Source organism: Dermacentor variabilis, chromosome 8 (genome assembly GCF_050947875.1).
Source record: "Dermacentor variabilis isolate Ectoservices chromosome 8, ASM5094787v1, whole genome shotgun sequence".
Classification (NCBI taxonomy): Eukaryota; Metazoa; Arthropoda; class Arachnida; order Ixodida; family Ixodidae; genus Dermacentor; species Dermacentor variabilis.
Genome location: NC_134575.1, coordinates 55,139,081 through 55,166,836, shown reverse-complemented (window position 1 = coordinate 55,166,836; position 27,756 = coordinate 55,139,081). Strand labels below are relative to the sequence as shown.

At 46.4% G+C, this 27,756-nt stretch overlaps 1 protein-coding gene across 2 annotated transcripts in view; it reads right to left on the bottom strand.

Moving 5' to 3' along the window:
• LOC142591029 (uncharacterized) overlaps positions 1–12,330 on the bottom strand; it is an 83,117-nt gene extending 70,787 nt beyond the window's left edge. For both annotated transcript variants that reach the window (XM_075703406.1, XM_075703405.1), the window contains exons 1-2: positions 12,256–12,330; positions 997–1,250 (exon numbers count right to left, since the gene is read on the bottom strand). The gene's annotated coding sequence lies outside the window, so the exon portion shown is untranslated. The remainder of the gene's footprint in view (positions 1–996; positions 1,251–12,255) is intronic.
• Positions 12,331–27,756: the final 15,426 nt, after the last annotated feature.

The window sequence follows — 27,756 nt, the reverse complement described above, 5'->3', positions numbered from 1 at the left end:
GTCCAGACAAATTTGTACCCTTTCTCTTTCGCCAGCTGTCGAGTCTGCCAAAATAAGTGTCCTTGGATTTTGGTCAGATTATCATTCAGGAATATTTTCTCAGACCTGAGAGTGTTCTTTTTGGATATCCAGAGGTATTTGGTTGCTCGGTCGATGAATCTGACAATAACTGGAGGGATTGTGCCTTGACGCGGTTTCAACCTGTGCGCTGCTTCCAAGGAATGCCGTTCTGGCGCTGGAATGTCAACTTTATTGCTAAGGTTCACCAAGACCTGGAATAGGTTTCCTTTGGTGATTCGGGAATGCCATGAATCTCAATATTTTTCTGGCGCGAGTACGGCTCTGCAATTTCAATGCTATTTCTTATGCGAGCAACTTCACCATCCTTTTCAGTCAGCCGTTTTTCAAGTTCCTCGGTTTTTGCCTTTAGTTTACAGATCTCAGTTTCCTGGGAGCCGATTTTGGCAAGAAGTTCATCATACTTTTTTGACAGCAGTTCCATGAAGCTGTCTATTGATTTCGTTGTTACGTTTTGCTTGTCGACTTTCTGATCAACACTATCTAACTTGCACAAAACTTTGGCTAATTTCTGATCCAAGCTTTCAACTTTTTGAGCCGCAGTACTTGGCTGCTGAGGCTCCTTGCCGCTTTCGGGGTTTTGGTCGCTTGCATTGCTGCTGTCTGAATCCGAAGATCCAGTTTCCTCATCTGCACATGACTGACATTTCCAGATGTCAATGTCACCTTGTTTCATACCTTTAAACCTTTTTTCTGAATGCCTGAGCACTTGCCCAGATGGTAACAATGGTTACAGCGAAAACATAACAAAAACTACTCTTTGCCAAGCTTCTTCTGGCATGCAAAACACTCTCGTTCCGCCATAACTTCTTAGAAAGGGCTAGAACACTACAATACTAAATTATTTCAACCCGGCAGTCAGTTTAGTGGAGCATGAAGTTCAGGCAAGTGTGTCTCATTGAGGCACAATGTTCTTACCTATAACAAAAGAAAACACGGTCAGAGCTCGGTCGCTGCTCCACCAGACTGCGGGGCGTTCTTCTTCTGAGCGTCCTTTTGTAGCCCGTAGAACCCGTGGTTTGTGACGTCAGCGCCGCCCTCTTTCGCGGCGTTATCGTCCCGTTGTCATCCGCGCTTGCTTGGCCGAGATCCCTGCGCAGATATCTGCCGCAGGCCTAGCACATCGACGCTTCCTTGGTCATCGGGCGATGGGGCGCTTGCACGGCTCGGAGCTATAACAAAGAAAACACGGTCAGAGCTCGGTTTAGCTCTAGTTTAGCACTGCGGCTCTGGGCAGGCCATAAACTGCAGTGACGGTAGGATGTAGAAGGCGCTAGCGCAGCACTTCATTGTCCATATTAAGCTCCTTGGTAAACACAGCGAGCACACCAATAGAATTCACTTATTTATTTGTGCATTTATTCATTTTTTATATGTATTGTCGCCACAGGTTCTTCACCTCTGGGCAATAATGGCGGACGTCATCTGCGGTCGTTGTCGGTGGTGACGGGCTCAAACGTGGGTTTGTGCACGCCGCCTACGACACTTTTGAAGGCTCCCTCTCTCGTTCCCCCAATGCCCTTCTATGTCCTTGTTTTCCTATTCTTTCTTGCCTTCCTTGCTTTTTTCTCTTTCATTTCCTGCCGTCTTCCCACTCTCCCGCTCTTGCTCCATCGTCATTGAAACCACGCCTAGAGAAGTCAAACGGCAACGCTCATTTTATTTTCCCTTTTTGATTTTACAGCCAGCTGCCAACAACAACCACCATACGTGACGTCATTCTGCTAATCCGCCGAGGATGACGACGCCGCCTTTGACAAAAATGGGTCCTCTTTTCAAAATGTTGGCTAGCCTTTCTGAGGGAGCTCATCGCTGTTTATAACTGAATACCTCATTCTTCCTCATTAGTAATTTTCGAAAAGCAGCTTCTATCATTCCTTATTATCTCGTACTTCAAATAGTTGTCATGCATTTGTTGTAACATATTGTAAATAATTGGTATTTCAGCTGTATTTGTTTTTCTTTCTACTAAAATTTGGCTATCTGAATTTCTAAGCGTACTGCTGCTGCACTCCACATTCGTTGTTTATATAACTTCAACACAGGAGCTCACCATGTAGCCTTGTCCTCTAGGACCGCTTGCTGTGTGTTTACCGATGCATTATTTTCTTCATTCCTGCAGTAAACACTGATTGTAATAGCAAAGTACATGCGTGTGCACCTGAATATTCTTTTTTTCGATCTTATATTCTATACCTACTACTCGCATGCGGAAAAAATACGGCAGGACTCATCTCACCCTACGTGTCGATGGTAATGCGAGCAGCAGATGACCATGGTAGCGACGGAACGTATTCCTGAAGCCACGTTTACTCGACACACGTCAAGTGGTAATTTAGAGAAATTTATTGCTTCGTCTATATGCCACACACTCCGATATCGTACCACTTGGCTATGGAACTTGCATGCCAAGTTCGTCCACGAGCATGGAGCCATAACGACGACCGCATCATGCCGACGCAGTGACGATGGAAATACGGAGAAGGAATGATATTGATCGAAGGTCAAAGGCGTATAACGACGACGGCATGACGGCATCACGACATGACATTCTTATTCCTAAAATATGACGACCCTATAATTATGACTACCTGATTACGACAATGTGAGGACAATGAGATGACGATGGGTGCACGACGACGGTGGCATGATGATATTGTTAAGAGGACAACTGGATAAAGAAGTGGGAATGACGAACTTGGTACGACTAAAATGGCGTGACTACGGTGGTATAGGTTATGCATGATAACGTCTGTGTCACAACCACGAAATGACGGCGATGGCCTAATCCCGACTGAATGGCGATAGAATGGCGAAGAAGGAATGATGTCGATGGAACAACGAAAGTAGTAGGAAGAGAACGGCATGACGATAGTTGGATAACAATACTGAAGTAATGGAAATGATGAAACAAGAGCGTCACGACGACGGCGGGAAGATAACAGCATGACGACGACGGCGTGTCGACAGTCAGGTGCTAAAGTTAAAATGAAGACAAAAGAACGACCTCGCCGGTATCCTGACGACAGTATGAGAACGAATGCTTGACGTCGACTTTATGACAGCGATGCAGTGACGACAGCAGCATGACACGGCATGAACACAGTTGGATGACGATAAATGTATGATAATAGACTGACAAAGACTGTGTAACGAAAACTGTATGACAATAGCGTGACGATGACGGCATGATGATAGTCGGGTGATAAAGCTGGAGAGACGATGATGGCACTACTACGACGGCATTACAATGAAGGTCTGACACTGGAAGCATGGTAGAGATTCTGTGACGATGATGGCGTCACCAGGGCTGTACAATCGTGATTGAATTACAACATATGACTACAGTATATTGGCGAAGAAAGATTGAGGACAATGGAAAGACAAATGCATGAAAACACTGCGTCGACGTTACACGAGTGATTACAATGACAAAACGAGAGTGCAGAGACGATAGCATAACGACGATGACCATGGGACCATGATGGCTTGACGACCACAACATGACGGGAGTCTGAAGACTCCCGTCATGTTGAATACGAATATGCAACGACTGCAGCAACCTCACAACCCCCGAACACATACTTAGTGAGCAAAGCTCTTAGAAAACTGCAAATATTGGGTTGCAGTAGGAGGAGTAACAGCGACAGCACAGCAAAAGTCACATCACGAATCTGGAATGACCACGATTGAATGACCAGGATGGCCATCACTAAATGGTGTAACAAAGAATGTTTGACGACTGTATGACGACAATGTCGTGGCGACGACGGCATGACAAGTGTTGGAAGACAAAGCTGCAGTGATAGTGATGCAACGTGCACGACAGCATCACAACCATGAGCTCATACTTAACGGACCAAGCTATTAGACAAATTGCGTCACTGGGTCGGGGCCGAAGGATGTATACGCAGCGAAAGAATAATTCAATGCACTGGGGCTAAAATTTGGAACTCCATTATCCTCAAAAATAAACTTGCAAGAAAATTTCTGTCTTGCAACGTACATCTTTTTAAGTCAGCCATAGAGCAATTGAATTTGAATTCAGAGCGCTATTTCTACGCCCTGCCTATCGTATTTAAGCGATAGCGTTGTTTAGAAATTCCGGAGTCCCCCACTACGGCGTGCCTTATAATCAGAAAGTGTTTTTCGCACGTAAAACCCCATAACTTAATTTTTTGTGAGCAAAAGCTTATTTAAACAAGGGACGATACGAACACTGAGTCACAATCACGGCAAAACGGCAGCAGGACGATAACATATACAAGAAAGGAAGGATTGTATACATGGCACGCGTTCTCAATGTAGAGTCCGAGTCCTCGCTCATTATCATTAAGAACACAGACCCACGGAAAGGCACAGTTAAACATCAACTAATTGCTGCATGTATAAAATGACGTCATGTATTAGAGAACACGCATACAGAGAAGTTACTGGCACTTAAAATCTGTGCACATTCAATCCACACTTCTTATGTCCCGGCTACAAGAACAAGGCTTGTCAAAAATTAAGCTGCACATGCCCATCTGCGAACGGCAGGAAACGGCATGACTACTCTCGAAGGAACTCTTCTTCCCCAAGGAAGAACTACTCTTCTCAGAGAAACGACAGTAGCTCAGAGTATAGCCTCCCCAGAAGTGGAAACAGCACGGTGACGATGCCCCACGGCAACTGCCTCGCACCGGTTACGCCATAGGCAAAAGGCCCCCACAGCAATTAAAAGTCGCGCAAAGCGACCACGTGGGCAGCCACCAGATGTGATAAAGTGGTGAATTCCAAGGCCACGGAAACCAGTATGCATGGCCTTCCAAAACACCCTGGCAACGAAGCGTTGCAGCAGCACATGTTTATTGGATTCCTGAAGGAGGCAATTGGGACACAGCGAACATGGGACCACACCCCACCGCTGTAACCTGTCCCGACTTGGAAGCACTTGCCATCCTAGACAACGCATGAAGCCGCGTAGGTGGACATGCCGAAATAACGCCATTATTGCATGCGGCGACACATTATTGGAACGTGCGCGGCACGCTGGAGGAACTTGAGGAAGCAGTAAGGCTGAAATTTCATCCACAACACGGCTTTCGAGAACGCCTACACCAGGACATACAATTGTTTGTGGCGATAATATGTCATGGCCGTAGAGTAAAATAGAGGTGCGTTTAACACATAGCGTCAGGCAGGCCGTGTCGCAGAAAATCTGGTGTACGCGACTGGCCTCCGGCAAAGATTTTCAAACCACACATAACCAGGCCGTTCATTTGACGCAAGGAATTCACTCAGCTAATTAAATTTCTCAAGCTAGACTACGCGGAAAAATCGCGAAGCACGACTTACAAACAACCTAAAGACACGAGGTCTCGAATTGTAATTCGAATACGCGGGAAACACAATTCGGTTACGCGAAAATTCAAACAAACCCATTTTCAAGCGTATCTACAATGCGCTGGCCGGAGGCGGGGTCCGCCATTTGTAGACGCCTGCCCGTAAATCTCTCAGAGTCCACGGAGCAGCGCGCCCGCTTCCTTGGAAGACTTCCGGATGGCGCTCACCAACGCCGCATTGCAACCCCTGCAAAAGGCCGCGTTTTGACCAGAAAGCCCCCCTTCGTGCATAGCATTCGCTGCGAACGTTTCGCAGTTCAGATCACGGTTATATAGGCTGCAGTTGCCGGGAACCGTGAGAAGCAGTCAGGGTTCTTCGAATGCTATGGCGTTCCAAACTTAAAGTCGAAGCTTAAGCATCCTTCATTTTTTTTATATCTTCGTCAATGTTCTTTGACGAAGATAGGTTTTCCTATCGAAACATTGACCCGCCTTTCTGAGGCACTTTATCCCTGTTTACAACATTTATAACACGGTCGTTTCTATTGTTTTTTTTCCGCGCATGGAGCGCGTTTCTATTTGAAGATATTTTCAATTTTAGAGATACTCCTTTTTGTTTTCGCTGCTCAAAAAAGCTACGCTAATATGTTTATTCACGCCTTGTGCAACTTATTTACTGCACCTCTGCTATTAGGCCTGTGTACATTAACTCGTGTATCAAATTAGACAGATAAGTAGCCATTTAGACTAACGATCCAAATATTTCGGCGAACATTTATCCTGTGTTCACTGAAAGTCAAGTTCAACATGATGAAAAACATTCGGCGATGACAAGGCGTGACGACGGTGGCTTGATGAAATTAAGATATCGCCTGTACGTGCAGATTATTTCGTTGAATTGAAAGTTTCGCTGCGCCACATTTCTAGCATCTTCAGAATAAGATGGCTTTAGAATTGTTCAAGGAGCTTTCTCAAGCTTACGGAATGTAGGCTCCATGCAAGAACACCCTACAGGAATGAGAGATATGAGAAAATCATTTTTTGGCTAGCATAATTGGAAAGTACCTATCGAATCCCTTAAAGGATATGGGTGTTGTGAGACATTGCAAGAAAAAGAATAATGAACCCGCTGCATCATGACAGATACTTACAGGAATAATCTGGCTCTGTACTTTGTATTTCATTTTACTAAATGAAATACAAAGACACATTAGACACATTATCCTTTAGACACATTATTCAAACTCGTAACGCAGGTCGAATCAGAAGTGTTTTAAGAAGTATGCGATACATCTTAAATATAATTTTCTTGAATGTATTCCTTTTCTAAAGGATATCATAAAGTTGGAATGACGTTATTGGAACAACCCTGACGGCATCAAGACCAGGAACACATACATACATACATACATGCATGCATGCATGCATGCATACATACATACATACATACATACATACATACATACATACATACATGCATGCATGCATGCATGCATGCATGCATGCATGCATGCATGCATACATACATACATACATACATACATACATACATACATACATACATACATACATACATACATACATACATACATACATACATACATACATACATACATACATACAGGACGCCGAGTTCCTCGCCGACGAACTTGGCGTCCAACAATCGTCGCAACTCTAGCACCAGTCGCGTCAGTTACGGCCTTATTACTCCGCAAACGAGAGCCAGCTTCCACTTTTGCGCTAGCTGTTCTCGCAATGCTTCCCACAATCCGCAAGCATGGTACTGGCGTGTTTCGACCAGATGAGTCTCGATCGTGTAGCTGCACTCCCTGACCGCATATGCGACTGCTCGTCTGCGGCACAGCTATATATCGCCGCTGCAAGAGTCTCACAGCCAGGAGACCAGCTGTTCTGCCTGGAGCAAACAGTCAACCGCCCTACCAGTGCACCGGAGAAGCTGACGACGGGCGGCAACGCTGGCGACCAACTCTGGCGCAACCATTCGCCATCACAGTCTCGGAGCACGCCTAGAGACTCACGCGGTGGTTGTGTTGGTACTACCATCGTTTTCGCGAACAAGCAAGTCGCTGCAACCAACCCTGTTCGTGGATGGGAACTGTGCCGTCCAGTCGCTAACGGCGGAGTGTCACATCGACCCTCGCGCAAGCCATCTATTCATTCGTAGTCGACCGCATTACCGGCACATGCCTCCTCGTCGACACCGGAGCCGAGCGGTCTATTGCTGCTGCCACGGCTGTATATCGCCGACGCGGCAAGTTCGCGTTCACGCTCCACGCAGTGAACAATAGTCCCTTTGCGTCGTATAGACTCCGGTAAACAACCCTATACGTCGGACGCTAGCACAGATGGGCGTTCGCGAAGGCCGACGCCAGTTTTGCCATACTGAGAGCGGGCTTTCTCAGAGATTTCAACCCTGCTTTGAGTGCTCCCGATCGGTGCCTAAAGGATAACATCGCCTCCTTCGATCTACTTGGTCTGTAGTCCAACCTGACCTCATCTGGCATCCGTACGTTTTGGCTGGTCTAAACGTACAAGATACTTGCTGAGTGGCCGCAACTCATGAAGCCCCGAAACGGTGCGCTGCCCGTGAAAGGCAAGGTGCCGCATCATATCACCACCCCCGGCCCACCTGTCGCCGCCTGGCTACGGAGGCTAGCTGGACGGAGGTTGCAATCTGCCCGGCATGACTTGGAACGCGTGTTTCTGTTAGGCGTTATTCGCGCTTCCGTCACCAATGGGTCTTCACTGCTCCATCTGGTTCCAAAGCAGGACAATGGTTACTGGCGGTCTTGTGGTGATTACGGAGCTTTGAATGCCGTCGCTACTCCGAATCAATACCCCATACCCCACATACTTGACTTCTGCGCTCGTCTCAATGAAACGAAAATATACAGGAAGATTGATTTAATGAGCGCGTACCACGAAATTTATGTCGGCGCCAGCGAAATTTCGAAGACAGCAATCACTGCTTCATTTAGCCTGTTTGAGTTTCTCCGCATGCCTCTCGTTTTGAAGAATGCTGCGCAAACTTTTCAAAGGTTCATGGACGAGGTTACGCACGGACTCCTGTTCATTTTCGTCTGCCTTGGCGTTTTTCCTTCGTAAGTCGCCTGGACAAAGAGCACATAGAGCACCTTCGCCTTCTATTTAAGTGACTGGATGAACAGCGCCTTGTCCTAAAGCCTCAGAAACGCATTTTCGGAGTTTACGTCCTGGATTTTCTCGGCCATCGCATTTCTCCCCAAGGCATCCAGCCACTGCAATCACAGGTGCGGGCCACTCGGCAATCCTGTTTTAATTTTGAATAAAGCCACTCGACTCTCCGTTCTCAAGGTGTCAAAATGTGCATTCCTTGACTGCGCCAAACCGAGCTCTCAACACATGTGTTGTACTGCCATCACAGAGCATATGTCAAAAGGGGACAGTATCTATGAAGGCTTTGGTGAAAGATATCGTGATGGTTGAATAAAATCAGTATAGACAACATTTATAGCCGACTAGAAGCATCGTAGACGTCAATAATATTTGCACTTTGCGAAAATTGAATGCCAACCACGCTACATCTTCGACGCGTTCGGTGATCGCGGGATGCGCCTTTCGTTGGGGCGCTCCTTCTCGATGGCAATGCCACCGATCTCTCAGGGCTCATGCTCTTTGCCTCACGCAACGCTGACAGGTAATCGGTCAATGATTTAGATAAGGACGATAAGCAGTGACGCGGGTTTGTATAGGTCTCATCCCGGTTGGTAATTCTTAGACAGAACAGCAGCTTTGGCTTCTTGGTTTTCCATCCTGGTGTTAACAGCGCAAAAGGTAGACGGGGACACGAGAAAATAAAACGACAACACGAGGTTGTTGAAAGTCGCAGTCCTGGTGTAGTCTTCTCATCTCGTGTACGCGTCTATATTTTGGGCGGTTAATGCCATAACGTTTCGACGCGGATGGATAGGGCGCTAAGGAGCGAATAGGGCTCATAGTGATCGGATGAATCAAGATTAGGTGTACAGAGATAGGATGGGCACGTCAGGATCGATTGTGACAAGCTTGATAACAACCGACAATGGTTGATAAGGGCTGGATAGAGTGCGATCAAATTGATAAGGACTAGTCGGATCAAGTTTGATAATATTAATAATTACATCGGGCTGTGCAAAGATGGGCAAGTGGTACAATGCTTATGCCTACTCAGAAAACGCCAATGGACATCTTACGCTCCTTTTTTTTACCTCATAGTGAGAGTAATTGTGCTTAATAGTCAACATAAGACTTGATTTTGTGAAAACATTTTTATATAGTACGATGGATGAAGGCTCTGTATCTTTTATAAAAGTAAGAGAACATAATAGACATTGATCACCCATTTAATATTGTTAACTCCAAGAAACACAACCGACTAGAAGTAGCTCCACGCGCCATGTGTGTGGCGGAGGCCTTGCACAGCGGAAGCCAGGTGTTTAATGAGAAATTGCAACACTTCAGGACATAAAGCAAAATGAATGTTCACACGAGCGATCCCACCAGGTCCGGCAATTTCCATTTCTCAATGTCTTGTGTAAACCTATTCGGTCCTGCATTAGGTCATTGTCTATAACGTCTCAAGGCTGTGTCTAAGTGTAATAAAACCCGCCATGGTTGCTTAATATAGCTAATATAGCTTAATGGCTATGGTTTTGGGCAGCAAAGCACTCGGCGACGGGATTGAATCCAGATCACGGCGACCACATTTCGATGGCTGCGAAATGCGAAAACACCCTTGTACTGGTGTACAGGGGTGTTTTAAGTGCAATATACATGCACTTAAGGAACCCCAGGTGGTCCAAATTTCCGGAGTACCCCAGTATGGCGTGCCTCATAATGAGAAAGTGATTCTGGCCAGTAAAACCACATGATTGATATAGATACAATAGAAACCTCACGCTCAAACTTGTTTCCAGACTCACGCTCAAACTTGTTTCCAGAAGAAAAAAGGCCACATGCTCTTCAAGAAAAAAAGGAAGCTATCGAGAACGGCCTTACGTGTAAAGCAGGAACTGCATCCGCTGCAGTGTTGTGGAAATTGGCATCCGCCACGGTCCTCGTAAGCGAAAGTGGTTGCGAAAACTGCAGGTGCATTATGAAGTATTTGCACTTGTAGTTGTGAAAAAGTGACGTGTATAACAACTGACGAGGAGGCGAAGAACTACCGTAGGCAAAATTTGTTTCACAAAAAGCCAGCTGGGACTTCTTCATCAGAATTTATGATAGGTGCCCGTTTTTTACATAATCAAAAATTACACTACACATTCCACGATCTCACCTATAGTTTGAGAGTTCTTCCGTGTATTCGCATTTATTTGATGAGGCCTTTTTTTTGCTAGTCACCACAACAAAATGAAATAGATACTAAAGCCATAGAATGCTACCGCGAGTTCAATGTTATGTTTTATTGAAACGTACAGATATCATGAGGAATGAAAGTGTAAGAAAACTTATCAAAGTATGTGGAGACAAAATGCACTTCGGCATTACAATTGCGGTGCTTTAACGAATTTAGCTACGTCGGCTGCCATGCTGCAGACCACATTTTTTTTTGTGTTCGTTGTCTGCCGATAACAACCCTAAGCGCTTTAGGCAGTGTAGATGAAGTACAAAACAGTAGATGCCGAACGCTCTTTTTACTGAAGGCATCGCCTAGCAGGTGAGCTTAGACTCAATCAACTATCGATAAACTTTCGTTTCTTATTCCATGGTATCACGAATGCTAAAAATTCCGAGACCCCCACGGTGGAGTGAACACAGGGATACAAAGGCTCGCTGTTGTATTTGTCGGAACGGTACGAGCGAAAATTAGCGCTACAGAAAGCATAGGAGACTCTACTTGTCATGTTTATTTGAAATGGCGAAATATTAAGTGAAATGAGAATTGCAGAGGACGCGCTGATGCGAGGACTGACATCATATATTTCGCTGTATGTATGTATATATATATATATATATATATATATATATATATATATATGAATTAGAAGTACGGGTACCGAGTGGCCTGATGTTGATTAGTCATATCCGAAGAAGTCAACATACCATGACTCCAAGAATTGTACAGGGGAAGTAAACCGTAGTTCTTGATTGAATCAGGGAAATGATAAATGACTGGAACAAAAGTGGATCCAAACAACTGGCCGTAGCTTTGATACGAACCCATGTCTTCGCGTTACGCGTGCGATCCTCCTGCAAATTCAGCTACGGCGTTGTCGTTTTACCAACCACTATCCGAGCTATTCATGCGTATCTGTTAGAACTAACCTTGGGAGTGCTAGACAGCGCCACCAATACGGCCTTGGCGGTGGATCCGAAACATCCTTTCTGCTAGGGGCGTGATATCTAATATATATATATATATATATATATATATATATATATATATGAAGCCTAATATGCAGCAAATATTTATTTTCAGCACTTAGTGTCATAAAGCTAATGCACAAGAAATTACATTTTGTATAATATGTGTTAACGTACCTTGCTTTCTCATTTCAGCGATAGTTTCTCACTTCGAATAGATTCAGCTTCCTTGATCTACTAATATGTCAGAAAATACTGAACTTTCGAGTAGAAAGATCGTCATTTTCTGCCAGAAATCTCCCATTTGATATCACAGCATATTTGACTTAAGCAAACAGTACGCGAACTCAATCCCTAAAGTTTATGATTTCAACACTGTTCCTTTTAGTTGAAATAACATAACATCGAAGGTAGATTTGTGCAACGACAAGCAGATTTCACTTCAACTTTCTCAACTGCGATAAAATAACATGCAAAAAATGGTGTTCGCTGTTCCAACAGCAATTACCTGCAGAGGCACAGCAGAAACGCTACCAAAATGTTGCAGCTCGCGAAGTGTGGAGATACCGGAAATTGGGCCTGTACTGCGATACGCATGATCAGGCGAATCTCTTTTATGTCAACTGTGACTTCATTAGATTCTTAGTATGTCGTAGCTGCTGCCGTAAATGCTCTGAATGATAAACTATCTATTCGCATGTGGAAGTTCAAGGGCCTTCAATGCTCGTCGTAAAGCCATCTGTTCAGAATTATAATTACCTAGTGCGCACTTGAAAAGTTTTTTTTATTCAAAAGCAAAAAAAAATTCTGCGTGTTTTAGCGATGGCCGTACAATACTCGCTAGGCATCGAATTGCGATAAATTTTGGAAACACACGTCCCATTATTTGGTCATACAAGCTGTCGGAAAGTTACGCTTGCGTTTGATGGAAATGCTGTCAAAGAAAGATCAAACTAGTTTCTCCACTCTAGTTTTGATGGTCTTTCTCCTGGCGCACAGCGATACCAATAGAAAAGAACCAGAGTGAGTGTTCGCCGTTAACACATATACCACAGTGGTTCAGGTGTAATAGAGACAGTTAACTTGATTCCTGAATGTAAAATGCTTCATCTAAATCTAAGTCATTTTAAGAGGAAGCTTAAGCTCGGACCCAACTCCGACGCGGCGTGTTCAAATACATGTAAAACGCAAACACATTTTTCTGAGATAACCCCTAGAACGATTTTAATTAAATTTGTTGAATTTGAGAGAGAAAGTTAAGTTTATCGTGTATTGCGTGCCGAGTTCGCCGATCCACTTGAATGGTTGTCACTGCCGCTGTGTTTGGGGTCGACGCTTGACGAGTCCAATAAACCTCGTCACACATATGACGCCGTCGCCATCATCTCAGTCTCATCCAATCATTTGATCGTCGTCATGCAGCGGTCGTGACGCCATTGTCTTCGCACACGCGCGTCGTCATCCCGCAGTCGTGAAACAGCAGTTGTCATCCCATTGTCCTTACGCCAGCGTAGTCCTACCGCAATGTTCCATAGCTGTATTCCTTCTTCGTCATTCCATCTGTTATGCTGTGGTCATTCAATCGCGATTACGTCTCCATATGCTCCTTATCATACAGTGGTACGGATGCATTCGTTGATATACCGTCATCGTAATTTTCCTGTGGTTGTTGTTATTGTACTGTCAGCGTCGTCGTCCAATTTTCGTTATACCGTCGTCATCAAGCTATGGTCCTAGCGGTATTGTCGTGTACCGGCGTCGTTATACAACCGTCGTCACGTCTATCTTCAGCATTTAGGGATAATCATCCCATTGTGATGCTTTCCGCTTGTGAGCGCCTTCGGCTGCTCTAGTGTATGCATAGAAATCCGGTGTGCTCTCGAGACTTGCAGACTGGTGCAGTAGTTTCGCAGCAACCGTCCATTACTTAGCTGTCCCTGCCGTGGGGGTCATTGCCCCTTGCTCCGGAAATTCAGTTCGTCTCGCCATAGGGTACATTGCCGCCGGTTCTTTTTTTGGAAACGAAGAGCGGCTGCCCCACTGAGGCCCCACAACCGCCACTCGGCAAACCTGCTTTTGCTTTTGAATAAAGCCAGTTGACTCTCCATTCGCAAGCTTCCGAAACGCGTGTTCCTTGCTTCCGCCAAACCGAGCTCCCAACAAGTGGTGACTCAGGACGTTCGCGCTTTTTTCGAACACTGGCCATAGATGACGGTGCTCCTCCTTCTGTTAAAAGAGACGACGCTACGATTACGCCTCCTGTCATCGCCGCAGATTTTGGCCCAAGAACCTTCGAGTTTGGTTCATACAAGTAGAGGCCCATTTTCAACTCTGGCGCGTCACTTCACACACAGCAAAGTAGCTGCACGTCGCCGCCGTGCCACCCTCCGACATGGGCGATGCCATAGACGACTTGCTTGCGGGTCCGCTTTCGGCCACAGCATACGACGACCTGCTATGCTCGTTCCTGCAGCGTCTAGAGCCATCGCGACAAAATAGGCTCCAACATCTCGACGAGGAACTCGGCGACCAACGACCGTCACAAACACTGCATCCGTTGGCTCATTTACTGCTTGAGCAATCCACTAACGAGAGCCACCTACCAATATGGCGTGAGCTGTTCTTGCAACGCCTCGCACAGTCCGCACGTATGGTAATGGGTGGGTTCCGTCGAGACGACTCTCAGTCAGCTAGCTGCACTCATGGACTGCATATGCGACTGCTCATCGACTGCTCATGAATACATTTGACTGACTGGATGAACACGTCCTGGTCCTGAAGACTCAGAAAAGCTTTTTTGGAGTTGAATCCTTCGATTATCTCGGCATTGTATTTCACCACAAGGCATCAAGCCACTACAATTACGGGTTTGGGCTTTTGAGGACTGCCCCTCTCCAACCTCTCCCGAAAGTTGGGCGAGGTTATGGGATGCTGTGATGTGTGGTGCGCGACATGGTGCGGTGATCGGGACGGACACTAGCAGACGACAAGGAGTGCGCGCGCCGAGGCGAATTCCGTGCTGGAAGGAGAAAAACGACAATGCCGAAGAGCGTCTGGCACGTGAATGCGCGGCGCAAGAAAAGCAACTGAAAGAAGACAAGCAAAAAAAATTAGGAAAGACCACGGGACGTCAGGCAGCCAATCGGAGAATGACTAATCGGCCAGAACTGAAGAAAAAGCGTAGTGCGCTGGCAGAACGGGGGAGACGCCGGGGAGACGACGGGAGATTTCCAGGAAGCGACACCAGGAGGCGGTCAACCACCGGGCAACCGGGAGTTGAAGACGGGCCGTCGGGTTCCGGACCTGAGCCACCAGCACTTCGCCCGACCGGAGCCTCCTGCCAGCCCGTTCCTGCGCGTCGCCCTTGTACCCGAGCGTGTCGCCCGCTCCTCAAGGCCGGTGAGCTTCTGCGCCCGTGGGCAGGACGAGACCAGTCGGGCTACGGGCCCGAGTTCTACGCCAGCTGCCCGGCCAGAACGCCACCGCCACCTGCTCGTGCCGCCAAGCCGCCTACCTCTATTTCCAAGCCAGAGCAAGGGTGCTCTGGTCGCCCGGTCAACCATCCCACACCCCGACCTTTGGTGAGACCGGCGCAACTCCTTTCATCAAATTGCCGCCGCGTCTCCGCGTCGAGACTGTTATGCGTCCCTGTCGTCGTGGCAAGCCCGGACTCGCGCACTAGCTAACATGATACTAGCCCCAAGTGTGCCTCTTACTGCCGCGATGTCTATTTCAGCGTTTTTTTATGTTTCTTTTCTATTTTTTTTCTATTTACTTCTAGCTACCTTTTAGTTTCATTAAGTCATTGTGTGTGTTTTCGAAACCACCGACTTTGTCCTCACTTGGGTTCGCAGAGGCTCCGCCTAAGAGAACCGTCAGAACCTTTTGACTACACGAACCTTGCATCACAGATGCATGCATTTTCACAGGCACTTCATACGATCCTGTGCGCAAGTTCTTAAGCCGCCTACCAACCTGGTGCGCCGCGGATCCAACCAAAAACGCCTACGTTCCATTAGCCCGCGGAGCTCGAACACTTTTTCTATAAAGCCGAAAAGCGGCTGGCGACTGCAGTGTTGTTGATCCGGGCCAACTATCCTTATAGCAGACTCGTTGACCGTGGCAGTGGGTGCAGTGTTGCAGCAGTACGACGGCCCACTGGATTCCACAGGGCTACTTCTCAAAGTACCTCAAACCTACAGAAGGCGCTACAGCACCTTCGGGCTATTTATTGGACATCTATTGCGCTGTCAAGCATTTCCGTTTTTTAAGGCTCTAGCTTTTACATTCTGATGAACCACGAGCCATGAACTTTCGTTCTAAAGAAAAACCCTTCCTCATTTTCAGAACGTCAGCTTCGGCAACTTTCTTTTATCTCCGAATTTTCTACGGATGTCCGCTGTGTCTCTCGGATTGTGGTGAAAGACGACGACGGCAGACACGGCCCGAGGTGGAGAATGAGACACACGTTCGGTGGTTGGTGACGCAGAGGAAACGGATGACACGAGGGAGCGCGAAGCTGCGGGCACGAAGGCGGATCGAACGAGCCAAAGAGGTTCGAGCAACGAGTTCCGAGAGGGCTGCCAGGGATGTACCGCTGGGGAGCTTCGTGATGTTCCATCGATCCAATATCCTGCCGTGTCGCGTGCCTGGCCATTTCTGGTGCTCTCAGGGTTCCTATGCTGTTGGAGTTCTCGTACTACGAGCGATTCCCAGCGGCGGTGCATCCACAACCTAAGCCGTCTCCGCCACGTACGGTTGGCCAACGAAGATTGACACCGCACGCCAACTTACGCTTACAGTCCAACTGAGAGCGAACACAGTTGGACCGTAAGCCGCGACGCCCGGACTTCGCGCGTTAGCGGGCGAGCTACTGGAACTGTGCAGTGTGCCGCATCGTAGTATTTCGCAAGGCACAACACGACAACCTTATTTTAAGCTATGTTTGTAGCTTCTCTATCAGTGCAGTGTTGTTAATAATATGTCCACCTCTTGAACCTGTCCGACTATCACATTAGAGTGCTTCATCACCGCAACCCACGTGAACAAAAGTGGCGGTCCACACTATTACGCTACAGGGACTGAAAATCAGGCAGATAACGCACTGTAGTGGACTGGCTCTGTGGCTGCTGGCCCTGTGGATTTCGAAGCTCTACCCTCCGCCCAGCAAAACGAACCCAAGGCGCGCTAATTGCGGGAAAAAGGCTCGTCGCTTCAGCCGGCGGAGGTGCCATTTCCCTACACAACCACGCACGTCTTTCTTCGGCGTGACTCTATCGAGTCACCATTGACTCGTTTCTATGAAGGCTCTTTTCATGTACTTTCGCATGCACACAAAAAATTTAAGATTGACGTTCGCGGCAGAGACACTGTCGTGCGACCACGTGCAACCAGCCTATCTTGAACATTATCGCTTCATTTCTTCCACCATTCACACCTATGCCTCAGACATTCTAGTGGGGGCGCCCTTGTAGCGAGCGTCTGGCAAAACGTTTTCCCCGCCATAGGCGTCATCGCACCTTACTCCAAAAATTTTGTTTGCCGCCCCATGGGGGTCATTACACCCTGCTTTTTCGTAGAACAAAAGCGGCTGTCCGAGTTGGGCGCCACCGCACCCACTCGGCAAACCTGCTTTTATTTTTAAATAACGCCAGTTAACACTCCGTTCTCAAACTGCCAAAACGTGTTTGCCACTCTTTCGTCAAACCGAGCTCCCAAGAGATACATGCACCAGCGGATTTCACTACACATTATCGGCATACGCTTCAGAAAGCTTTGAACTTCAGCATAATGTTTCTAACAAAATGGAATGGTTTTGTTAATGATTGAGTTTAATGTTTCAGTAGTATAATATTCCAGGTCCAATAGAAAAATTCTAATTAAAGAATAATGTTTAAATGTTATTTATGCTGGTGATAACTGCGCTAGTTGTATTTCCAATAACAATATGGTGCTTTGTGAAACAGGAGCTATTATTTTATTTTGAATAACACACCTTTAATTATTTCAGAGAGCCGTAGCGGAAACGCGCAGCATATATGCTCGCTAAACATGATGACGCGGCTGACATTACTACAACCGTCATGTCCGGACAGCATAATTAATTACGTTCATGCTGGGCATAAAGAATGTTTCGGAAAAGAATCAGAAGTGCCAACACGCATTAATCATGAAGGTTAATAAGACTGACCTTCCATCGTTCTCGAAAAGAATACGCACGCACCGAACCTCTCCACTCATGGACGACTCCGAATCTAATTTGTAGCCAGATGTCAAAGCGCGCAAGGCATCAGTTTGAAAACTATTAGACGTCAATCATCGAGAATATTAGTGCGAGCGTTGAGGGGGCGACGCTCTGTGATATCTTGAAGATCTTCTACCTATATATTAGTGTTATAAATAGCTATTTTTTATGAAATCTAATCTTCCTATGTCTCACTGACTTGTCTGCGAGCACTGAAAACTCAGTGCAGGAAAGCCAACTTACCCATCTACGTAGAACCCTACAGTTTACATTCGCAGTGCCGCAGCAGCGTCGACTGGGCGGCCGGCCAGTGTCTGATTACGACGGGAAGCGACAAGCTCAGCCATAGTAGCGCATGCGCACAAACTTCACTCGACACCACAGTTGTTGCAATTACCTTGGCTCCCCTGCTTATCGAAGACAGCATGTGCGCGTGAACAAGGGCTCGTCTTCGGACCTGGAAAAAAATCCTATACCTTTCTTAATTAAAGAACGATTGTTGAACGTCACGTTACCGAGGCGAACTGAATATATGTGCATTGAATAGCGCGCGTAACGCAGTGCATTCCCGACCGTCACCTTTTGTAGGGCGCGTAGGCAGCGCACGTAAGAAGAGGCTGCCGTACGGGAACGCAAGTGTAGCCGTCCGTGAAAGTGTGAGTGTGTGCGTGTGATTAAATGCTACATGATATAAAATAAAGGCTACGCAACTTAACGAGATGTGTCTTAATTCAACTTGAACGTTCAAAAATCCTAAAGAAGCAATCAAATCACATATGCATAGCATCGGGGGCGACAGTTGAACGACCACGACGTCAACACAATACCGGCTTGAGAACGAATGCATGACGACTATGTGAAGGCGAAGGTGGGAAGACGACGGCATGGTGCCTGTTGGATGGAAAGGAGGAACGTTGGCAGTGCAGAGAACATGCCGGCATCACGATCACGAGACCATACCTGGTGGCCCAAGGTATTAGAGAACGTGGGCCATTAGATCGAGGTAGGGCGTGTGACTACCATGACGGCATGAGGATAGTGAGTTAACGATTCTTGAATGACGACAGTGAAAAGACCACGACGGCATCACGACCAGGAGTACAAACCTAGTTGGCACGGCCAGAAGATTAGACAGACAGATAGATAGATAGATAGATAGATAGATAGATAGATAGATAGATAGATAGATAGATAGATAGATAGATAGATAGATGGATAGATAGATGGATAGATAGATAGATAGATAGATAGATAGATAGATAGATGGATAGATGGATAGATGGATAGATGGATAGATGGATAGATGGATAGATAGATAGATAGATAGATAGATAGATAGATAGATAGATAGATAGATAGATAGGCCTGCGCGCCGTTCTAATGCCTACAAGGAGAGTGCCGCCATTGAATATGAATATTTCGAATCACTGCGATGAGAAAACATTAGACGATTTACTGAACGTATCTTTTGACATTAACACGTTTGCAAGTTATTTATTAATGATATGACAGCCATTGTGGGTGCCCCTTCATTAAATGGACACGGCCAAAAAGTTTTTGTCCTCGTGATTGCTTTCTTTAGCTTTATTTGTTCGAGCTCTTCATTTTTCATGGCTCTTCTTAAAATCCGAGTACTTGAGTTCGCTTCATTTTTTGGGGCTTTACCATATAATGCACATTTCGGGGAATTTCGTCCGAGAGACCAAAAAATAGGGGATACGAAATATATTACATATTTTCGGCATTGTATTTAAAGATTATGGGGTTTTACGTGCCAAAGCCGCTTTCTGATTATGAGGCACGCCGTAGTGGAGGACTACGGAAATTTGGGCCACCTGGGGTTCTTTAACGTGCACCTAAATCTAAGTAAGTACACGGATGTTCTCGCCACCATCGATATGCGGCCGCCGTGGCCGGTTTTCGATCCCGCATCCTCGTGCTCAGCAGCCTAATGTCATAGCCACTGAGCAACCATGGCCGGTTTTCGAGATTCTAGTATCACTGAAGCTGCGTACGTTGTAATCGGTGCCATATTCCCTTCTGCAATTCTTAACCAACATATTTCACTATATTTTTCATTGAATTAGGAGGGCATGTTGTAGTTGCAATTTTGAATCCAATTGCTAATTTACTAATTTCTACACCAAAGCTGTAGGTGGCGAGGTCATTTCTGTCATCTGCGAAAAACCCTCCAATTAGCTCGTTTGCGCCCCAACGCGAAGCCTCCTAAACTCGCTTTTGCCACTGATCACTCTTCTGTTGCAGTCGTCGCCTTCCACATCTGGATCTGTTGCTGCCGATTGCTTAAGGGGTGTTGCATCTCGGTCGCAAGCCCCAAGGGTAGCGTTGGCCTGGCGGCCTGGGGCACAGCTGGAAGCATCCGAAGGTACTGGCAAAGGATGAGTCGATTGCTAACAGAACAACTTGTTTATTATAGCATCGCAAAAGAGCGGCCGGTCAGGTCGACCGAAGTGGAGAGACGGGAGAGCAAGTTACTCGACGGAAGAATTCGAAGCCTCCGCCTGGCGTCCGGGGGCAGCTGCTTTTATACCCTCAGAGTCGAGGGCAAGAAGAAACGCCTCGATAGAGGCGCACGTGACGGCGGCTCCCGGACAAGTTGTGACAAGAAGTGACGCATCCGCCGGGCCGGCGCCGCTCAGACCTCCTCGCTTCACAGTTGGGGAGCTCCTCTCCCCGGCTGCCGCGCTTTGACAAGCGTGGGCACCAACATGCACACACACTCACACACACACACACACACACGAAGACACGTGGCATTGAAACATGCCTGGACGCGCTTGGCGGGAGGCGTTGCGGCAGCGCTGAACTGCCCAAAACGTCCGCCGCTTTGAACGAAGCCCCGGCGTCCGTTGTATCCGCGCCGGCTATATCGCCCGTCGGAGGCGAAACGTAACAGGGGGTGTGAGCCATTCTTTTTCAAGAGAAAACTATGGGTTTCATGATCGTCATCATCAAATAAGGAATAGAAAGAAAAACGAAACAAGATGCAGAGGCGATAGATTATTTGTTTACACCGAAGCTACATATGGCTACAGGTTTTTTGTTGTGCGCGAATCACCCGCCATCTAGCTCGATGGCGCCCCTCGGCTAGAACGCACCTACGCGCGCGAGCCCTTGCTCACGCGTTCGTCTTCGTCGCCTCTTTCCACAGATTGCTCCGTTTACGCTAATTGCTGTGTCAGCATTAATTACCATCAGAAAGCTATCGTTATCCTCAGCATCATGAACTCTCATCATGAGCAATGGCTCGTGCATCGCTGTCTTCTGCCACCGCCGGTTCCAGGGCCGCTCTCCACTCCAGCGTAGGATTTCGTTTCTCTTCAGTCGTCGTAATGGGGAGGCCGCGTAAATTTTTTTTTATGTACGGTGGCATGAACCATTCCCTAATGAAGTATGATCTATTCATTGGCCTACGTGACGGACGCAATTAACAATAGAGGTGATGCGAGAGTGTGTGTACATGTCCATGATCAAGATGATCGCCGATCAGGACAACAGATATGTTCCTTCCTTCGTTCAAAATTATATGTCACGCCTGTGTCGGGTGCTGAACCGCTTCGCCGGTCATCCGTCTTCACAGAATGAAATGAGTTATGATTATTTTTATACCAGAGCCTCATTCCTAATTTAAAAACGATGGCAATGCATACAGCACTAGAGGAATATGCTTTTCCTCACTGTGGCGTTTCACTGTAGATAATACTATGGAGGCCTGCACAAGTGGCTTTCACTACGGATTATCGGCATATGTTTTGAAAATGTTTGAATATGGGCGTGAAGTTTCTAACAAAATTATATGGTTTCGGTAATTATTGTGTTCACCTTTTCCGTTAGGTAATTCACACCAAGTCCAGTAAGCAAAATGGTAAAAAAAAGATAATTCCCATTTGTTGAGGTTTGAATGGCGCGCGTGAAATTTCGGCAAATCTTAGGGCACTTGATCAAGCAAAAGTTGTTATTTGAGTCTTAATACCGTACTTTTAATTATTTCAGGCAGTCATAGCAGAAACGCGCGGCATATGTGCCTGACTTAAAATAATGACGTGGCTCGTACTATGATTACCGTCATGTGTAGAGTGCGTGATGACGTCGAAGCAGTGTATAATAAATGCTTGCGAAAAAAATGGGAAGTGCCAAGACGCATTGGTCATAAAGCTTAATAGCATATGACCTTTCCTTGTTCTCGGAAGCAATGCGTACGTAGAGGAGTGCTTCATTTTCAGACAATTGTCAGTTCATATTCGGGGGTGATGTCAAAACCGCGAAGTCATCGGTGTGAAAATTACTAGGCGACAATGGACCGAAAACAGTAGTTCAAGGTCTAAATGGAGAGCTTGATATTAATATTTCAAAATGCTCAAAGCATAGATTAGCGTGAGTAATCACTCGTTTGCTACTTTTGAATTCATAACTTTGTTTCATCGCTGACTCTATGAGCGATCCATCCCATACAGCTAAGAAAGTCATTCCGTACAACATTTTGTTAGAAGATCACGCCCCTGTTCAGGTATGCAAAGATAGCTAATGGCACGTAAACAGTGCATCGTGACGGTTGCAGAACACAAATATTGGGAAGCAAATAACTGACAGAAAAATAACACATTGAATAGTTCTGCTTACCGTATCTCCTCCCTATTTTAAGAATAAACGAATGCCGTCCAGCGAGACCGACATAAGGAAATCCAGATGGAGATGACCGTATGAAGATGATGGCATGCCGACGACGGAATCGCTACAACCTGATGAAGCAGAGGTAAGGTCGAGGATGGCACGACAAAGACTGCATTACGCCTACAGAGTAATAATGGGTGCATAATGGCGTTTGGATCACGATGCCGCAACGATGACGATCGCCTCACAACGGCGGCCTAGTGATGTTCGAATGAGGACAGCATGCTAACGATAGACAGAAGATCAATGAATTGCGCCGATTGACTAGCAAAACTGGTGACATGATGATGGCGTGACTAAGGCGCCATAATGACGACAGAATGACAGCATGGCGATATACAGAAGAATTATTGTCGTCGATTGGTGGAACAATGTGCTACAACGACGACGGTCGGACGACAATGGGCTGACGATACTGAAGGCATGACAATAACAAAATCACATTGTGCCGACGATTGCTTGAAAGCGTTATGACGACGACGGCATGACGAGAGTCGGATGTGGATGTTACAATAGTGACAAGGAAATCATCGTGACAGTATCCTGATGACGGTGTAACAACAAAGAGACGACGATGGCTTTATGATGCTGTTTCTGAGACGACGACGGCAGGACTACGGCATGAGTGCAAAGAGATAGCGATCAGTGAATAACGACAATGGCGTGGCAATCACTGCGTCACTATACCTGTATGATGACAAGAACTTGACGATGGTGGCATAAGGAAATACGGAGGCCGAAGCTGCCGTGAAGAAGATGGCAAGACCACGCGGAATTACGGTGATGGTCTGACAATTGAGGCGGGTTGGCAAATGTTTGACTATAAAGGCTTCTCAAGGGCGGCATCATCGCGATTGAATGACGGCAGTATCATCACAATACCGTGATGGATAAAGATTGTCGTGAATGGAAAGAAGAAGCTGGCTTTGACAACTAAGCCATGACGACAGTGAGAAGAGGTTACTTAATTGACGTCCTTAATAAAACAACATCATGATGGCGACGACACGAGGACGTCTGGGTGACGACGATGCTACGACGACAGTTGAATTACAAAACGAGAACAACGGCATCACGATCCCGAACATATGTCTGGTGAATAAAACATGGGCAACCGTGTTTAGGTAGAAGTCTTGATGACAACATGGTGAGAGTAAGATCGCAAAGCTTGAACGGCGACAATTGAACGACCACAACGCCAACACTCTGCCGGTGTGACAACGAATGTATGACGAATATATGACGGCGATGGAGTGAAGACAACTGCATGATGCCAGCTGGATGACAAAAGGAGGAATGTTGGCACTGCAAATCCTTCGCCCGCACCTAGATCACGAGGCCGTACCTAGTGGCTGACGCCATTACACCACTTGTGCCCATGGGTCGGGATAGGAGGCGTGACGAGATGAAGGTCATGACGAGACTCTTGAATGAAGGTGACGGAAGGACAACGGTGGCATCACAACCAGGACCAGATACCTAGTTGGCACGGCAGGAAGATAGACAGACAGAGAGGCAGACACACAGACAGACAGACAGACAAACAGACAGACAGACAGACAAACAGACAGACAGACAGACAGACAGACAGACAGACAGACAGACAGACAGACAGACAGACAGACAGACAGATAGATAGATAGATAGATAGATAGATAGATAGATAGATAGATAGATAGATAGATAGATAGATAGATAGATAGATAGATAGATAGATAGATAGATAGATAGATAGATAGATAGATAGATAGATAGATGTTCTGATACTCCATGGGCCACTACACTCGGCTCGCCACCGCCCGACGCTGAAGGTCGGGTGCATTTTGCTGAGAATCAGTGAGACGCGAATAATGTCCTGTATTCGTGTGCGTATTTATAATGGAGCGCAGGTCTTGCCTGCCGAAAATGCAAGACGTTTGAAGACACAGCGTCGCGCTATTGCGCGGTAGATTCATTCCATATGGCTTGCATCGGCGTAAGAGTCTGGATGGCTGGCAAGATAGATACATAGATTCAAGACGTCTGAAGGTGGCAAAGAACCCTTACGGCGCAAATAACGAGATTGTGCACATGATGTGTCAACTTCCAAGAAACGAAACAGTATAAAAATAGCGGATATGTCATATAATTTTCTTTTTTTATTGCAGTATCACTGAAGCAGCGTACGTTGGAATTTGTGCCACAATCCCTTCTAGAATTCTTAACTAACAACATTTCACTAGAGAGAGAGAGAGAGAGAGAGAAAGGCAAAGGAAAGACAGGGAGGTTAACCAGAGATTATCTCCGGTTGGCTACCCTGTACTGGGGGAGGGGCAAGGGGATGCAATAGGTGAGAAAGAAAGATAAAAAAAGGAAAAAAACCTAAGCACACACACGCACGTACACATGAGCTATTTCTGTGGGCACTGTCACGCAGCCCGCAAAGGCGTTCCTAGTCTTACGCAGTGTCACCCTACAGTCCTACATCACGCAGTGTATAGTCGCAATTTCTCAGAAAGTCCTGTGTCTTTCAAGTATCGCAGCAGCGGCTTCATAGCGCATCGCGCTGATGTTCGCGTAGGCCAGGTTCCAAGGGTCTTGTTTTCGGTCATTGGGCGCTTGTCCAGTTTGTCTAAGGTGGCCGAGAGGACTGCTCTTTGTGGGTTAAAGCGAGAGCACTGACAAAGAAGATGCTCGATCGTTTCGTTGCACCCGCAGAAGTCATTCAATTATGAGGGCATCTTTTAGTTGCAATCTTCAATCCAATGCCTAGCTTACTCATTTTTACAGCGAAACTGTATGTGGCGAGGTCATTTCCGACGTCTGTGAAAAACCCACCAACTAGCTCATTTGCGCCCATATGTGAAGCCGCGAGCACGCGCTCTTGCCACTGATCAGGCTTTCATCGCAGTCGTCTCGCTCCGCAGCCGGCTGCGCTGCTGCTGATTGCTTAAGGGGGAATGAGTCATTTTTTGGCAAGAGGAAACTAGGGGCTTCATCGTCGTCATGTTCAAGCAAAGAAAAGAAACAAGAGGCAGAGGCGATAGAAAATTTTCTTACAGCGAAGCTACGCATGCTGCGGGATTTTCGTCGTGCATGAATCACCTGCCATCTAGCTTGCTGGCGTTCTCGGCTCTAACGCACCCACGCCTTGCAGCCATTGCTCACGCGTTCGTGGTCGCCTTCTCTTTCCACAGCTGGCTCGGATCCCGCTTATTGCGCTGTTACCCATTCGTAGGCAGGAAGAAACTATCATCATCGTCAGAATCATTAACTAACATCATCAGCAATCGCTCGAGCATCGTTGTTTCCTTGCACAGCTGGTTCCGGGGGCGGTACCCAGTCCACTGCAGAATTTCGTTTCTCTTCAGTCATCGTAATGGGGAGGCCGGGTAATTTCTTTTTCATTTACGGTGACATGAACCATTGACTAATGAGGTATGATCCGTTCATTGGCTCACGTGAGAGACGCATTTAACAACAGAGGTGATACGAGAGTGTGTGCGCATGCCTGTTATCAAGGTGATCGCCCATCAGGACAATAAATATTTCCCTTCCATCGTTCAGAATTCTATGTCACCTCTGTGTCGTGTGTTGAACTGCTTCGCCGGTCATTTATATTCACAGAATGCTATGAGTTGCACTTTTTTTTACCGGGGGCTCATTTCTATTTTAAGAACGATGGCAATGCGTACAGCTTTACAAAAAATATCCTTTTCATCAGTATGGCGGTTTGCTGTAGAAAACATTGTGGATGCATGCACCAGTAGGTTTCACTACGCATTATCGGTATATGCTTCAAGAATGTTTGAATATAGGCGTCAAGTTTCTAACAAAATAATATGGTTTTGCTTATGATTGAGATAACCTTTTCTGGTACGTAATGCACACCAGGCCCAGTAAGAAAAATGGCAAAACAGTAGAATTTTTAATTCCTGTTTGTGCTGGTTGCAATGGCACGAGTGAAATTTGGCAAATCTGACCGCGCTTGATCAAGCGAAAGTTATTATCTTATTTTTCGTAACCTACTTTTAATTTTTTCAAACAGTTATAGCTGAAGCACGCAGTATATGTGCCTGACTTAAAATGATGATGTGGCTCGTACCATGACTACCCCCATGAGCAGAGAGCGTGATCATTTACGTCAATGCGGTGCATAAAAAGTGTTTCCGAAAAAATGGTAAGTGCCAAGACGCATTGCTCATAAAGCCTAATGGCCTATGAACTTTTCTCGTTCTCGGGAGCTATACGTATGCTGTGGAGAACTTCACTTTCGGGTAATTACCACTTAATATTGTGGCCTGATGACAAAGCCCGTGAATCATCCGTGTGAAAACTACTACGCATCGATGACCGAGAACGTTACCTCGAGGGGTAAGTAGAGCGCAGGATATTAACCATTCAAAATGTTCTAAGCATATATTAGTGTCAGTAATCGCTGTCTTGCTATTCTTGAATTCATAACTTTGTGACGTCGCTAACTGTATGAGCGATCCGTCCCGTACAGCCAAGAAAGTCATTCCGTGTAACTTTCTATCAGAAGCGCACGCCGCTGTTCCGGTATGCTAAGGAGAGTTAACGGCACGTAAGCCGTACATCGTGATGGTAGCAGCACGGAAATACACGGAAACAGATGACAGAAAACGAAAACTGTGGATAGATCTGTTTGCCGTAGCTCCTGCTTATTTCAACGATTGCCTAGTGTCTTTCATCGTGCATATACATAGCCGTTCATATTATTCGTAAGCTTTTTGCCTTTCTTCAATTCAAAGGGAATGGAAGCAACGCGTTGTATCTTTGCAATGTCTATAATATACAACCTATGCGCCCGATAGTCTTTGTACATGCATATTACAGCGAAGCCATTTAGGGCTACATCGTGCGCTATTGTGTCCGCATGCAGAAAAAAAATGCCGTAGTTTGCGCAATATCTGTCCGACCAGCGGAGGTGGGGGAGCGCCCTTACAAAAATGGTTGTTCAATTTCCATTGTTGATCCGTTATACTATCATTGATTCAATGGAAACTCTACAAAATTACAACATTCATTGAGCCAGCACAGTGGTAGTTCACTCACATATTTAATAAGAGGTAC